Genomic DNA, 16,637 nt, shown 5'->3' on the forward strand with positions numbered 1-16,637 from the left:
TGGGCTCAGGGTTCTTTCCCATCCTTCACACACAGGGGCCTGACAGCGCCCACTAGAGGACTTCTTCACTACTGTGTAATCCTGTGTATGGAGAGACACATTAATATCATTACATATATTCCCAGAATCCCTCACCTCTCCAGTCATATCCATCTGTTACTACATAGATAAGAATGAGGTCATGTGACATCACTCCCAGAATCCCTCACCTCTCCAGTCATATCCATCTGTTACTACATAGATAAGAATGAGGTCATGTGACATCACTCCCAGAATCCCTCACCTCTCCAGTCATATCCATCTATTATTACATAGATAAGAATGAGGTCATGTGACATCACTCCCAGAATCCCTCACCTCTCCAGTCATATCCATCTGTAATTACATAGATAAGAATGAGGTCATGTGACATCACTCCCAGAATCCCTCACCTCTCCAGTCATATCCATCTATTATTACATAGATAAGAATGAGGTCATGTGACATCACTCCCAGAATCCCTCACCTCTCCAGTCATATCCATCTGTAATTACATAGATAAGAATGAGGTCATGTGACATCACTCCCAGAATTCCTCACCTCTCCAGTCATATCCAGCTGTTATTACATAGATAAGAATGAGGTCATGTGACATCACTCCCAGAATCCCTCACCTCTCCAGTCATATCCATCTGTTATTACATAGATAAGAATGAGATCATGTGACATCACTCCCAGAATCCCTCACTTCTCCAGTCATATCCATCTATTATTACATAGATAAGAATGAGGTCATGTGACATCACTCCCAGAATCCCTCACCTCTCCAGTCATATCCATCTGTTATTACATAGATAAGAATGAGGTCATGTGACATCACTCCCAGAATCCCTCACCTCTCCAGTCATATCCATCTATTACATAGATAAGAATGAGGTCATGTGACATCACTCCCAGAATCCCTCACCTCTCCAGTCATATCCATCTGTTATTACACAGATAAGAATGAGGTCATGTGACATCACTCCCAGAATCCCTCACCTCTCCGTTCATATCCATCTGTTATTACATAGATAAGAATGAGGTCATGTGACATCACTCCCAGAATCCCTCACCTCTCCAGTAAGCAGGAAGAGTATCTGTAGGGTGAGGTTTATGATCCTGTCGGCCATCTTGTTCCTGTCTCTCTCCATGGTTGATGGGTCATCCAGGAGAATTCTCTTATATAGAAGAGATCAGCAGAGGATCCTGGATTGGAGAAACCTGAAGGGAAGAAGAGGAGACGATGATAAACCGCACCAGATTCTATGGAGAAATAAAATCCATTTCCTGGAGATAATCTGGGGAAACATCGGAGGAGACATTATAGTCACAATCATGGAGGCTGTAAACCTAGTCAGGGGATCCATCGTAGTCTGGGGCGGAGTCATGGGGGATGGGTAGAATATGGAGACAGGAATCCACCGTCCATGTTATCCAGGTAATACCAGAAGCCACGAGTGGTGAGAAGAGGGAACAGGGGATGAAGGTTGGGATAGAAGGGGGTTCGGAGGGGAAATCACAGGCCTGAAGCTCTATAGAGAAACAAAACACAAGAGGAGAGGAGAGTTCATCTTCTTCCTCCATGTCTAGTCTGTCCTGATGGAATAGTGTCTGAGGAGGTTACAACATTAATGGCAAATCACAAAGAGGGAGATTCATCAAAACCCGTCCAGAGGAAAAGTCGCTGAGTTGCCCATAGCAACCAATCAGATCGCTTCTTTCATTTTGCAGAGACCTTGTTAAAAATTAAAGAAGCGATCTGATTGGTTGCTATGGGCAACTCAGCAACTTTTCCTTAGGACAAGTTTTGATAAATCTCTCCCAAAGTGTCCATAAGGCACCAGGCCTCCTGATTAGCCCCAACCCCACGGTCTCCGGGGACAACTGTGCTGCACAAAACAATGACAAAGACTACACCTGGAAACTTATCAAAACCTGTGCACAGGAAGTGGTGCAGGTGCCCATAGAAACCAATTAGATTACTTATTTTATTTTTTAAAAGGCCTCTGAAAAATGAAAGGAGCAATCACATTGGTTGCTATTGGGAACTGCACCACTTCCTCTAGACAGATTGTGATAAATCTCTCCCTCAGAGTTCATATGACAGCGAAAGGGTAAGGACACATATGTCCCCGGTGATATCCACATACCTGTATTTATAGAGGAGCCGTGTGCTTACAGGACCTGCGATGATGTCACCGTCATGTGATCAGTCACATGGAGGAGGAGGAGTCACATGATCAGGGGATGCTGCTCTAGGCTCATCTGCTCAGTGTATGCAGGACTCTGCTGTGCTGGTTGTGATCGCTGCTGGATGAGCTGAAGTTATGTGTATGCAGCAGAGCTGTGTGTGTGTGATGTGCGTGGTGCAGAGCTGTGTATGTGTGTGTTATATATATCTGCAGCAGAGCTGTGTGTAATGTGCATGTAGCTGAGCTGTATGTGTACACAGTAGAGCTGTATATGTGTAATGTACATGTAGCTGAGCTGTATGTGTACACAGTAGAGCTGTATATGTGTAATGTAGCTGAGCTGTATGTGTACACAGTAGAGCTGTATATGTGTAATGTAGCTGAGCTGTATGTGTACACAGTAGAGCTGTATATGTGTAATGTACATGTAGCTGAGCTGTATGTGTACACAGTAGAGCTGTATATGTGTAATGGACATGTAGCTGAGCTGTATGTGTACACAGTAGAGCTGTATATGTGTAATGTGCATGTAGCTGAGCTGTATGTGTACACAGTAGAGCTGTATATGTGTAATGTACATGTAGCTGAGCTGTATGTGTACACAGTAGAGCTGTATATGTGTAATGTGCATGTAGCTGAGCTGTATGTGTACACAGTAGTGCTGTATATGTGTAATGTGCATGTAGCTGAGCTGTATGTGTACATAGTAGAGCTGTATATGTGTAATGTACATGTAGCTGAGCTGTATGTGTACACAGTAGAGCTGTATATGTGTAATGTGCATGTAGCTGAGCTGTATGTGTACACAGTAGTGCTGTATATGTGGAATGTACATGTAGCTGAGCTGTATGTGTACACAGTAGAGCTGTATATGTGTAATGTGCATGTAGCTGAGCTGTATGTGTACACAGTAGAGCTGTATATGTGGAATGTACATGTAGCTGAGCTGTATGTGTACACAGTAGTGCTGTATATGTGTAATGTGCATGTAGCTGAGATGTATGTGTACATAGTAGAGCTGTATATGTGTAATGTACATGTAGCTGAGCTGTATGTGTACACAGTAGAGCTGTATATGTGTAATGTACATGTAGCTGAGCTGTATGTGTACACAGTAGTGCTGTATATGTGTAATGTACATGTAGCTGAGCTGTATGTGTACACAGTAGAGCTGTATATGTGTATTGTACATGTAGCTGAGCTGTATGTGTACACAGTAGAGCTGTATATGTGTAATGTACATGTAGCTGAGCTGTATGTGTACACAGTAGAGCTGTATATGTGTAATGTACATGTAGCTGAGCTGTATGTGTACACAGTAGTGCTGTATATGTGTAATGTACATGTAGCTGAGCTGTATGTGTACACAGTAGAGCTGTATGTGTAATGTACATGTAGCTGAGCTGTATGTGTACACAGTAGAGCTGTATATGTGTAATGTATATGTAGATGAGCTGTATGTGTACACAGTAGAGCTGTATATGTGTAATGTACATGTAGCTGAGCTGTATGTGTACACAGTAGAGCTGTATATGTGTAATGTACATGTAGCTGAGCTGTATGTGTACACAGTAGTGCTGTATATGTGTAATGTACATGTAGCTGAGCTGTATGTGTACACAGTAGAGCTGTATATGTGTAATGTGCATGTAGCTGAGCTGTATGTGTACACAGTAGTGCTGTATATGTGTAATGTGCATGTAGCTGAGCTGTATGTGTACATAGTAGAGCTGTATATGTGTAATGTACATGTAGCTGAGCTGTATGTGTACACAGTAGAGCTGTATATGTGTAATGTGCATGTAGCTGAGCTGTATGTGTACACAGTACCGTTCGAGTGGACACATGCACATTTGTGGCCTGCTGGAGGTCATTATGCAGGGCTCTGGCAGTGCTCCTCCTGCTCCTCCCTGCACAAAGCCTCACACCCTGAACGGCCTCCTCCACATCTCCTGATGTACTGGCCTGTCTCCTGGTAGCGCCTCCATGCTCTGGACACTACGTGCCATCCTGGATGAGCTGCACTACCTGAGCCACTTGTTTGGGTTGTAGACTCCGTCTCATGCTAACACTAGAGTGAAAGCACCATCAGAATTCAAAAGTGACCAAAACATCAGCCAGGAAGCATAGGAACTGAGAAGTGGTCTGTGGTCACCACCTGTAGAACCACTCATTTATTGGGGGGGTCTTGCTAATTGCCTATAATTTCCACCTGTTGTCTGTTCCATTTGCACAATACCATGTGAAATTGATTGATAATCAGTGTTCTTCCTGAGTGGACAGTGGGATTTCACAGAAGTGTCAGTGACTTGTGGTTACATTGTGTTGTTTATGTTCCCTTTATATTTTTGAGCAGTGTATCTCAAGGCCGAGCATTGTTTATTCTTATGTCTTGGTTGTTGCGATAGCATACGGGCATCCATTTTGAGTGTGCTCACAGCCTTCTATGGAGGCCACATTCCTTCTTACTTGTCCATGTGTTTTTGGTTTTCAAAAGATCAAAAGTTTGGAGGGGTCGTCTTACATTCAAGCATATACGGTCTATGTGGATAGGAGACCCCAGAACAATGGAACTGTTTCTCAACAGATGTAACAACACAAGCTAAAACCTCAGTCATCTAGCTGGACCTTAAAGCGGGACTCCGGTGGAAAACATTTATTTATTTATTTTAAATCAACTGGTGCCAGAAAGTTATACAGATTTGTAAATTACTTCTATTAAAAAATCTTAGTCCTTCCAGTACTTATCAGCTGCTGTATGCTCCACAGGAAGTTGTGTAGTTAAGCAAGCTTAACCAGCTATAACATAAATAAGAAATACTCTAGAACCAAAAACAAAACCCATAAACAAAACCCTGCCTAACCGGCCAGCCCAGCTTTACTAAGATATTAAAATATGCCCAAAATATCTAATCAAACACACTCACACGCTTACCGAAAATGAACATAAGAAAATAAATAAAATAGCACAACTTGGCTTATCAAAATATAAACAGAAAAGTTATCACTACCCGACTATAAAGGTTTATTTATTTTTTTTTTTTTCTATCTTCTTTTAAAGGGTGCCTTTCATCAAAAAAACTTTTGATATATTATAGATTAATGTATGCAGAATAACTTTCCACTAGCATGTTATTAAAAAATATGCTTCTTTCTATTTAATTTTCCACTTTGAAAAAATGACCACAAGGGGTCTCCCTACCAGTAATTTTTTTTTTTATAGATTTCAGACTCATGCTGGAGTCCTAAATCTCAGACTGCAGCCGGGAAACACAGACAAGCTCAACACTGCTCCCTGGCAGCGAGCAGTGTTGAGTTTGTCTGTGTCCCGGCTGCAGTCTGAGATTTAGGACTCCTGCATGAGTCTGAAATCTATAAAAAAAAGAGCTGGTAGGGAGACCCCTAGTGGTCATTTTTTCAAAGTGGAAAATGAAATAGAAGAAAGCATATTTTTTAATAACATGCTATTGGAAAGTTATTCTGCATACATTAATCTATAATATATCAAAAGTTTTTTTGATGAAAGGTACCCTTTAAATATATATATTTTTTTAATTTTAATTTTTTATATAAATAAAAATAATAGTAGTAATAATCAAAATAATCATGTCACACATACATTCACTTACAAAACAACCAAATTAACTGAATCCTCTATCTGGGACTAATGAAAATACCAAAGAAAACATAACAAAACAGACCAAATAACTGAAATAAACGAAATAAACCACATATCAACACAACAACTGGTCCGGCTACCATAACGCTATAACATGAAACAATAGGAAACAATATAGATATAACACAATATAGGTACAAAATTACTAAATATACTATATAAATAAAATATAATATAAACAAAATATATGCACTTCAGAAAACACCTACAAAATCAATAGAAAACCCTAGGAAAAAACCCTACACTAAAACTGTACCCTCACCCACACCACCCCTCCTGTACATGGGTCAGAGTCCATACCGTTCTTACAGTTCACAAAGTCCAGTCCTTAACTGACCCATGTCTGGTCCCCCAAAGATGAACACCACCACCCACAAGCACAACCTCCCGACCTAGCACTCCTCCCAACCAACTTATACACAAATTTATACACCCTGAACCACAACCCACTTTAGGCCCAAGTTTGGTCACCTGTAAGCCCTTCATACCATATCAGCTTAAAAACAAAACAAAAAGCTAGCGTGCACATGCATTAGCCCACAACTGGGAAGAAGGATGGCAGACTTGATACATTCAAAATAATTTTACACTCTTTCCCTAACTCCCCCTACAATTCTCCCTAATCCTATCCCTCCATTCAAACTAACCCTGTTCTCATTCTATCCCTATAACACTGTCCCTAACCAAAATAATGGTACTCTACCCAAAAAGGTCTTGTACCTAGGGCACATCAAAAGAAAACCCTCATCATAGGAGAGAAGCCCTACTGTTACTAAGACTGCCATACTCCAAAGACCTGATCTTCCCGAGGTCACCGGTGATGTTCCTACAGACCTCCACCTCCGAGAGGATTTTCTGTTGGGTCGACACTAAACACCGTGCTTTCCACGTGTAGTACCTAACCACTAAACTGACTAAGAATAAAGTGCCCCGGTCTCGGCCATCCAGGGTTCTGAATGCCCCATAAGCCCACTCCGGGTAGGTAAGGCCGGCAAGTTGACTCCAGCCGATGGAAGCGCCCACCCTGTTATAGACCCCTATATTAAAGGGACAATGAAGCAGGAAATGGTCCATGCTTTCCAGCGTGTCCCCGCACTCTTCTCAAGGACATCCCCGGTCATCAGAGTTCCTACACAAAATTGTCCCTCACATATAGCTTCCCCTGAAAGCAGTGCCAGGCCAAGTCCCAAAATTTCTGGGGGATCCTTTTAATGTTTAAAAGGTACAACCCCAACCTCAGATCCTGACCTGGGCAGTCCCTGAGTGCCAGAAGCTTCTGGAAGTGGGTCAACAGAACCCGTTTGTCAAGGAACTGCCTTGACTGGGTCCTGATCTCCCAGACCCCACCGACGTATCACTTTCAGAGTCGGGGTAGCGTAAGCTGGAAGATATCCATGGGGCGTACGGAGGTCCTTCACTTGCCCTCCTGTCTCCCATTCCTGGAAGAAAGGCCGAAACCATTCCCTGCAGGCGAGTACCCACGGAGGAGCCCTCTCTGACCAGAGGTTTGAGATGTAAGCTTTAAAGAAGGTATTCGTTAAGAACACCACAGGGTTTACCATAGATAAACCCCCTAGTCTCCTCGTGCGGTACATAACCTCCCTCTTGACTAGGTTCATTCTGTTCCCCCATAACAGTTGTAGATCTGTAGATCCTAGTGTAGTAAGCCTCTGGCAAGATACATACGCTGCCCAGATAGATAAACAAGGGGAGCAGGTACGATTTGATCAGGTGTACCCTTTCCCTGAGGGTCATAGACCAACCCTTCCACTGGTTCACCCTCTGAGTGGCATCCTGGAGCTTATCATCCCAGTTTTTGGTGGGATAATCATTCTGGCTGAATGTGAAGCCCAAAACTTTTGCTGACTCTTGGGGCCCTGGAAGGGTGTCCGGGAGATCAAACGTGGGGTCTCCCCCTCCCAGCCAGAGACTCTCACACTTATCCCGGTTGATCTTAGACCCGGATGCCTCCGAGTAGCGGTCCACCTCCGACATCACCACATCGACCTCCTCTCGCGAGGACATGTAAATGGTGACATCGGCAGCATACGCCACCACTCTCTGGGCGACATCCAGCTCTGCCAGTCTCATCCCAACTCCCGCCAACGGCCCACATTCTACCCTCCGGATGAAGGGATCGATTGCGAACACGTATAACAGCGGGCTCAAAGGACAACCCTGACGGACTCCGGACCCCACCTCAAAAGAGCGGCCAGACCAACCGTTCACTAGCGGGAAACTCTCTGCCCCTGCATACAAGATCTTAAGCCAATTAACAAAAGTACTCGGTAAGCCATATCTTAGGAGGACGGACCAGAGGTACTCGTGGTTCACCCGATCAAATGCTTTGACCTGATCCAGGGACAGCAAGTACCCCTTCCAGAAACCCGCACTACTCCGCTCCACTGCCTCCCTGACACTAAGGACCGCACTTAAGGTGCTTCGGCCTGGAACAGAGCAGTGCTGGGCCCCCGAAAGGAGCCGGGGTGCAAACTTCACCAGCCGATTAAACAGTATCTTAGCCAGAAGCTTCCTGTCCGTATTGAGAAGAGCTATGGGCCTCCAATTCTCAATCCGGCTGGGATCTTTACCCTTTGACAGAAGAATCAGGGCTGACCTCCTCATTGAATTCGGCAGAGTGCCCGAGGAGAGACACTCATTGAATACCTCAGTCAAGAGGGGAGCTAAAGACTCCTTAAAGGTCCTGTACCACTCGGATGTAAAGCCATCCGGACCTGGTGACTTCTTAGGGGCAAGCCCCTCGATCGCCAGTCTCACTTCCTCTTCCCTGATTTCTTCTGCAAAAATATCAAGAGAGGGGTCTACCCCTGGCTCAGGAATGGTTTCAGCCAGGAAAGCCGACATCTTGTCTCAATCTAGATCCTTCCTCCCCAAGAGGTAAGAGTAGAAGGATCTGACGACCTCCAAGATTCCTGATTTGGACCGATTCCGAGATCCTGTACTATCAGTCCTGAAATGACTTTACTACTCACTGACCTCTTACAATTTCTGTAAGGGTAGGGCGAGCGGTACTTCCCGAAATCCCTCTCAAAAACCAAAGATGCGTGCCTATCGTACTGACACCTCATCAGCAAGGATTTCACTCTGGAGATATCCTCTCGGCTACCTCCAGTCGAGACGAGAAGCTCGAGTTTCCGCCTCAGACCCTGATACAAGCGATACCTGTTCAGGGACCTGAGGCTCGAGAGCTGGCGGAAGAACCCCACAACCCGCTTCTTGAATATCTCCCACCACTCTGACTTACTACTACATGGGCACAGTAAAGGTACCTGACTCTGAAGAAAATCCTCAACCTTCTTCCTCTCCTTCCCTCCACCCCCATCTGAATCGGAGGAAGATCCTTTGCCTCTTTTTAAACTCAGGGATATATCCATCCCAGGATCTTTACCTCCGGCATCTGGTGTTACCTCCGCCCCTGAGGAAACTGCCCCAGAGGAAGGAAGCTCGGCACCTCCTGGAGGCCGCACTGCCTCCTGACCCTCGAGAAGAGGAGGGGAGATAGTATCCCCAAGGGCCTCATATCGATTTGAAAGGATGATCAGAGGGTCGGAGACTGAGTTGTTCCTTCTATGGTCTGAGGCTACAACTGAAGAGGAGGAAGGCGCCGCCTTACTCTTACCCTTCTTCCTCCTCTTCTTTTTCTGGCTACCATTTACTGTCTGCCCCTCCTTCTCCTCCTCATCCACAGTTTCGGATTCAGAGGCATGACTGGAGGAAGGAGCATTGTAACGGCTACCCAGGTAGAGAGAGGGTATCAGCCGTTGATGATGTCCTTTTCCCTGCAAGCTGCTGTGTCAAAGTAAAGCTGGTATAATCCTATTCACGATATCCAGAGGGAGAGTCAGGTTTAGCTGTAAAAAGAGCAGAGTAATATTCCCAAATAATCCCCTTTCAAGAACGAGACGAGGCTACGTTTGAAGGGTCAAGAAGAACTGTTTATTGTGGATCAAGTGTCTTCTTTTATAGGAAGGACATCACAGGGGGAAGGGTCAGTAAAGACAATACAGGTGACAGTCTGGGAGATAATCCAACAAAGGTAATCCAGGTGACAGGTAGTCTGGGAGATAATTCAACAAAGGTAATCCAGGTGACAGGTAGTCTGTGAGATAATCCAATAAATGTAATCCAGGTGACAGGTAGTCTGTGAGATAATCCAATAAAGGCAATACAGGTGACAGATAGTCTGGGAGATAATCCAACAAAGGTAATTAGCTCTCCCTATACAGTGCCTTGAGTGCCAAAGGTGTATTGTGCACAGAAAGTGTATGAAAACAGTAAATAAAAGTATTTTAACTCTGAGCTTTATGTCACTGGACAACATAAACTGAGGGGTACAAATAGTGATGTCCTTAAGTCCATCCAAGTAGCTAGGGTGACTCTAGGATCCGTCACAAGTATAACTACCGAACGGCCGGTTGCATTCTCTGGTAATGGCATTTCTCATACAATATCCATGCGAATAACTCCAGCTATTTTAACAGTCAAGGCATATAGTATAGTCTTGTTACAAGCATTTTGACCTTCTTCCCTACGCAGTCTCCCTATCTCCTCATCCAGTTCGGCCCCACCCAAAGCCTCAGAGTTATTCTGACCTCCTTCTGAGCTAGTGTCTGGAGTGGGACCCCGAGCCACCCCTGGTACCTGGGCATTCTCAAGGCCCCTCTACAACCTGCGCTTTTCCTCTCGCCTCCGCATAGAGGGGGTCTTATGTTTTTCCTTCACTGGCTTTGGTGCCCCCTCTCCTCCACTAGTCCCCTCCCCCACTGGGGAAACCGTTAGGCTCTCCCCAGCCGGGGCAGTCACAGCATTAGAGAACGAGCGTGGACACCGGCTGAACGTGTGACCTAAGTCACCACAAAAGTTACACCGAATCTGCCCCCAGGTGGCCACCAGGTGACCCACCCCACAGCAGAGGGCGCATATCTGCTGAGTGCGGAGTTGGCACTAAAGTGGTTTGGGTCACCACACCTGTGACACAGCTTCGGCTGCCCCTGGTAGAAGATCTGAATCCTGTCGCGTCCCAGGAAGGCGGCCGAAGGGATGTGGGTGACCGTGTTCCCTGAACGCCTGAGACGAACGGAAAACGTCCAGGCCCCAGACCATATATTGTGCTCGTCAAAGTTCTTCCGGGGGACGTCCGTCACTTCCCCGTACCTGCCCAGCCAGGTCATAATGTCATAACAAGTAAGTGAATCGTTACGGGTCAAAACGGTCACTTTTTTTTTTACCATACTCTGGCGAGATACTGCTTTTACAGCGAAATCTTGCCATCCGGGCTCGTTTTTCATCAGCTCATAATTAGACCAAAAGAGATCTAGTCCTTCCGGCCTAACAAAGCTGACGTCAAACTCAGAGTAGCCGAAGGGGTGAATCAGGGCAAAGATGTCCCCAGCCCTGAAGCCCATCTGGAAAAGAAGCTACACCACCTTGCCCCTTTGGGGGCACACATCTTCGCCTTTCCAGACCAAACGAGCCACATTCCTGCCACCTACCTCCTGCCCGGGTGTCTGGAGGGACCATACAGTCTCCCCATTCCTCTCTCGGAACGCTCCCAGACCATGTCTCTCCACCCAAAAAGACAGGTCCATCTCCTTTCCCTCTACCTGGAGCGTCCTTTCTCCTCTCTTTAGTGCCTCCAGGAGGCGCCGTTGCAACTGACCTTCACCAGATGCAGGAGGTAAAGATCCTACTGAACCCCCAGCCGCCACACTTGCATAACTCCTGACGACGGGGGGGGGGCAGCGGGACCAGACACCATCCCTACATCCCCGCCTAGGCCACCTGTACTGCCACAAAAGCCACTCTTATTCCTACCATCCACACCACAGCTACTACTCTCATTCACACCACTACTCCCATCTGCACCACTACCACTCCTCTCATTTACACCACTACCACCCCTCCTATTCACTCCACTATCACCACTCTTATTCACTCCACTAAAACTCCTCCCGATCACTCCACTACCACTCCTCCCATCTGCACCACTACCACTCCTCCCATTTGCACCACTACCACTGCCACATACACCCCTCTCATCGACAGCACTACCACTCCTATCTTTCACACACCTTGTATTAACATTGCTTTTATTGACAGTATTTTTGTGATCAGCAGATGCTTCACCCACTACCTCTGGGCTGGCCTGCACATGCTTTAGCTTGGCCTTCTTGTACATTCTCAGGTCACCGGCGGCTGCCATCGTCGGCGACGCTGACTCCTCCTCCATTCGAGATGTCACCGCCGACATCACCTCCCGAAGCTGAGGCTGCCCCTCCGGGCGCACCTTCACCCCTCCTACTGCCACTGATGTGCAGGGACTCCCCTCTCTCACAGGGGAGATCCCTGCAGTGCCCGCGCCACACACTGCGCCCAACCGCACGGGCTCAGCAGCAGGTTCTGACACCTGGACAATCCCCCCCCCCCTCACAGGGGAGTGCCCCGCAGCACTCACACTACTAGCAGCACCCAGGGGACCACCCCCCGAGCAGAAGATCTCACCACACACCTCAGGCGCCTGGACACAACCCCCCCCCTCTCAGGGAAGTGCCCCGCAGGGCTGGTAACATTGCCCACAATACTCGGGGAACCGCTCCCCTTGCAAACTGCCACATGACTATTGCCCACCATTAGCCCGTCCTGCTCTTCCCTACCAGCAGGACGCGTGACTGTAGCACCCGCGGCCATGTTGGATGCAGCACTGTACCCCCCATGCTGGTCCCGTTCCACAGCAGAAACGGGATCTGGCAGGGTGGGGGGCCCAGCAGCCTGAACCAACTTTTCAGGTGGCCCAGACTGCTGGATAGGAGAGAAAACAAACTTAATCTGCTCCTCAGCCTTTTTCATCTTCTTCTTTTTCTTCCTCTCCTCAGGGCCCAGGTCCTGGCCAAAACTGAAATTTTCCAGACGGGTGGGTGACTCCTGCATCACTATGGCCCGCAGGAGCCCCCCACCGACCGGTCCACTGTCATCGCCATCACTATTGTTACTTTCCTCAGAGGTGGCTGGTAAGGCGACTTGGGCAGGGTTAATGTAATCCGCACTCGGGGTGACAGAGGTCTTAGGGGTACATGGGGTATCACACACATCCCCCTCACTCTCATCACCCTCACTGCTGCCATCTCCCTCACCACCTTCCTCCATCTTCTCCTCCGTGACACACAAGCACTCTTCCTTCCCTTGACTATCCTCTTCCTCCTTCACAGGGGTCCGCATGGTTTTAAAGCGGTCTTCATTCTTAAATTTTTCTTTAAACATGCCTGCTCCCTCTACAATCAGCATTCGGACTCTCACCACCTCCTGCTCCTCTGCCTTCAGCTCACACACCCTGGCAGTGAACCTTGCCCTCATGGCCTTGGCAGAGTTATCTGTTTGGTAGCGGGCAAACTTCAGGTCTTCCCTTATGATTTTCAGCTTTTTTCCCAGCTGCTCATATTCTATTAGATTTGCCTGCATGCGGGAACCGAAAGTCGCTAGCGACTCCCTGGGTCCCTTCACCCCCCCATTGCTGGGGTTCCATAATATTAGACACAGTCCCCGAAGACATAACCATAAGCTTCTTACCGGACGCCTTGTGGTTTCCAGCGACAGACAGGGGAGTGGGCTCCACATTACTGCGGAGCCTGCTGGATCTTCTCACCCCCATCCTGGGAATTGGCCGTAGCTCTCTCACTCCCACCCCCCGCCGGCCTAGTTCGAGGGGTGGAAGTCTGGGGCTCCATAGCAGGAGGCTCTCCCAAGGAAGCTGCCACCCTCCTGGGGAAAAGGCTGTAGGAAACACTGCTTCAATCCTCTCTCTCTGGAAAACTCTGGAAGTCAGACACGCCCAACAGCTGCTGTGTTCCACAGGAAGGGCTCTCTGCTGACACCTCTGTCCATGTCAGGAACTGTCCAGAGCAGGAGAGGTTTGCTATGGGGATTTGATTCTGCTCTGGACAGTCCCTGACATGGACAGAAGAGTCAGCAGAGAGCACTGTGGTCAGACAGAAAGTAAATTAAAAAAGAAAAGGACTTCCTGTAGAGCATACAGCAGCTGATAAGTACTGGAAGAATTAAGATTTTTTAATAGATGTAATTTACAAATCTGTTTAACTTTCTGGCACCAGTTGATTAAAAAAAAAAAAAAAATTCCACTGGAGTACCCCTTTATTCCTGTGAACGTAATCAGTATTCTACTAAACTCGATTTAAAGAGTACCTGTCAGCAAATAAATCTTTTAATATAGTGTTCCTTGTGTAATTAGCAGACACTTTCCCATTCATTTGCTTTTAAAATTATCAACATACATATGTTTAAAATGTAAAATATATTTTTTTTAAAATGGCCACTAGGTGGCTCTGTTTTGTTCCCTGCCACAATTAATACAGTGAGTTTGGTCTTCTCCCGGCCTGGCAGGAGTCCGAACTCAGGAAGTGTTTCTCTGCACGGAGCTCGATTGACAGCTGTGCAGAAAGTGAGAGCTCCACAGATTCTCACAGAAAGCTGCACAGACTGACAGCTGAAGGAGAGCCTCACTGATAGCAACACAGACTGATCCATGCACAGAACCTGAGGTCTTTTATTCATTACAATGCTGCAACCATCTGAGGGCGGAAGTGATCCCCCAGCAGGCTTCAGTGATGTCATGCCTGCTGGGAAATAGGCAGCAGCCGGGGACCCGCCGGTAATGACTGACATCCGTGATTGCGCGGATGTCCGCCATTAAACCTTCAGATGCCGTGATCAATGCAGATCACAGCATCTGCAGCGGTGCGCATGCTTAACTGGATGATCGGATCGCCCGCAGCGCTGCCGCGGGAATCCGATCATCTGTAATGGCAGACGGAGGTCCCCTCACCTGCCTCCGTCCGTCTCCCGGCTTCTCCTGCTCTGGTCTGACATCGAGCAGACCAGAGCAGTAGATAGTTGATAATACTGATCGGTGCTACGTCCTATGCAGAGCACTGAACAGTATTAGCAATCAAATGATTGCTATAGATAGTCCCCTGTGGGGACTGTTTAAGTGTAAAAATAAAGTTGAAAAATGTAAAAAAAAATGAAAAATCCCCTCCCCCAATTAAAAATTAAAATTGTCCCTTTTCCCATTTTACCCCCAAAGAGCATAAAAATGTTACGCCACATATGGGGTATTCTGTACTTGGGAGAAATTACACTACATATTTTGGGGGATTTTCTCCTTTTACCCCTTATGAAAAGGAAAAGTTGGGGTCTACACCAACCTGTTAGTGTAAAAAAAAAAAAAAAAAAATTACACTAACATGCTGGTGTTGCCCTTTACTTTTTATTTTCACAAGAGTTAAAAGGAAAAAAGCCCCCCAAAATTTGTAACACAATTTTTCCTGAGTACGGAAATACCCCATATGTGGGCGTAAAATGCTCTGCGGACGCACAACAAGGCTCAGGAGTGAGAACGCACTATGTACATTTGAGGCCTAAACTGGTGATTTGCACAAGGGTGGCTGATTTTACAGCCGTTCTGTCATGAACGCAAAAAATAAATACCGACATGTGACCCCATTTTGGAAACTACACCCCTCACGGAATGTAACAAGGGGTGTAGTGAGCCTTAACACCCCATAGGTGTTTGACAAATTTTCGTTAAAGTTGGATGGAAAAATGAAAAAAAAAAAAATTTCACTAAAATGCTGGTGTTACCCTAAATTTTTCATTTTCACAAAGGAAAATAGGAAAAAAGCCCCCCAAAATTTGTAACCCTATTTCTTCTGAGTAAGAAGATACCCCATATGTGGATGTGAAGTGCTCTGCGGGCGAACTACAGAAGAGAAGGAGCGCCATTGGGATTTTGAAGAGAAAATATGTCCGGAATTGAAGGACACGTGTGTTTACAAAGCCCCCATAGTGCCAGAACAATGGAACACCCCCCCCCCCACACACACGTGACCCCATTTTGGAAACTACACCCCTCATGTAATGTAATAAGGGGTGCAGTGAGCATTTACGCCCCACAGGTGTCTGAAAGATTTTTGGAACAGTGGTCCGTGAAAATGAAAAATTTAATTTTTAATTTGCTCAGCCCACTGTTCCAAAGATCTGTCAAATGCCAGTGGGGTGTAAATGCTCACTGCACCCCTTATTAAATTCTGAGAGGGGTGTAGTTTCCAAAATGGGGTCACATGTGGGGGGGTCCACTGTTTTGGCACCACGAGGGGCTTTGTAAACGCAAATGGCCCCTGACTTCCATTCCAAACAAATTCACTCTTCAAAAGACCAATGGAGCTCCTCCTTTTCTGAGCATTGTAGTTCGCCCACAGAGCACTTGACGTCCACACATGGGGTATTTCCATACTCAGAAGAGATGGGGTTACAAATTTTGGGGGTAATTTTTTTCCTATTACCCCTTGTAAAAATGTAAAATTTGGGAAAAAACCTGCATTTTAGTGAAAAAAATGTTTTTTTTTTTCATTTACACATCCAAATTTAACAAAAAGTCGTGAAATAGCTGTGAGGTGTTAAGGCTTACTGTACCCCTTGTTACATTCCTTGAGGGGTGTAGTTTCCAAAATAGTATGCCATGTGGGTATTTTTGCTGTTCTGGCACCATAGGGACTTCCTAAATTCGACATGCCCCCAGAAAAACCATTTCAGCAAAATATGCTTTCCAAAAGCCAAATGTGACTCCTTCTCTTCTGAGCATTGTAGTTCACCCGCAGAGCATTTTACGTCCTAACATGGGGTATTTCCATACTCAGAAGAGATGGGGTTAC

The 16,637-nt window shown here is 46.3% G+C and overlaps 1 long non-coding RNA gene and 1 pseudogene across 1 annotated transcript; both read right to left on the reverse strand.

Moving 5' to 3' along the window:
- LOC130298763 (zinc finger protein 502-like) overlaps positions 1 to 16,637 on the reverse strand; it is a 99,141-nt pseudogene that overhangs the window by 9,723 nt on the left and 72,781 nt on the right.
- LOC130298813 (uncharacterized) lies at positions 31 to 1,704 on the reverse strand. Its single transcript, XR_008850107.1, has 3 exons — positions 1,372 to 1,704; positions 1,095 to 1,242; positions 31 to 81 (listed from the first exon to the last, which is right to left on the reverse strand). It is a non-coding gene; the product is annotated as an uncharacterized LOC130298813 (long non-coding RNA).

The sequence above is a fragment of the Hyla sarda genome, chromosome 1, assembly GCF_029499605.1.
Source record: "Hyla sarda isolate aHylSar1 chromosome 1, aHylSar1.hap1, whole genome shotgun sequence".
NCBI lineage: Eukaryota > Metazoa > Chordata > Amphibia > Anura > Hylidae > Hyla > Hyla sarda.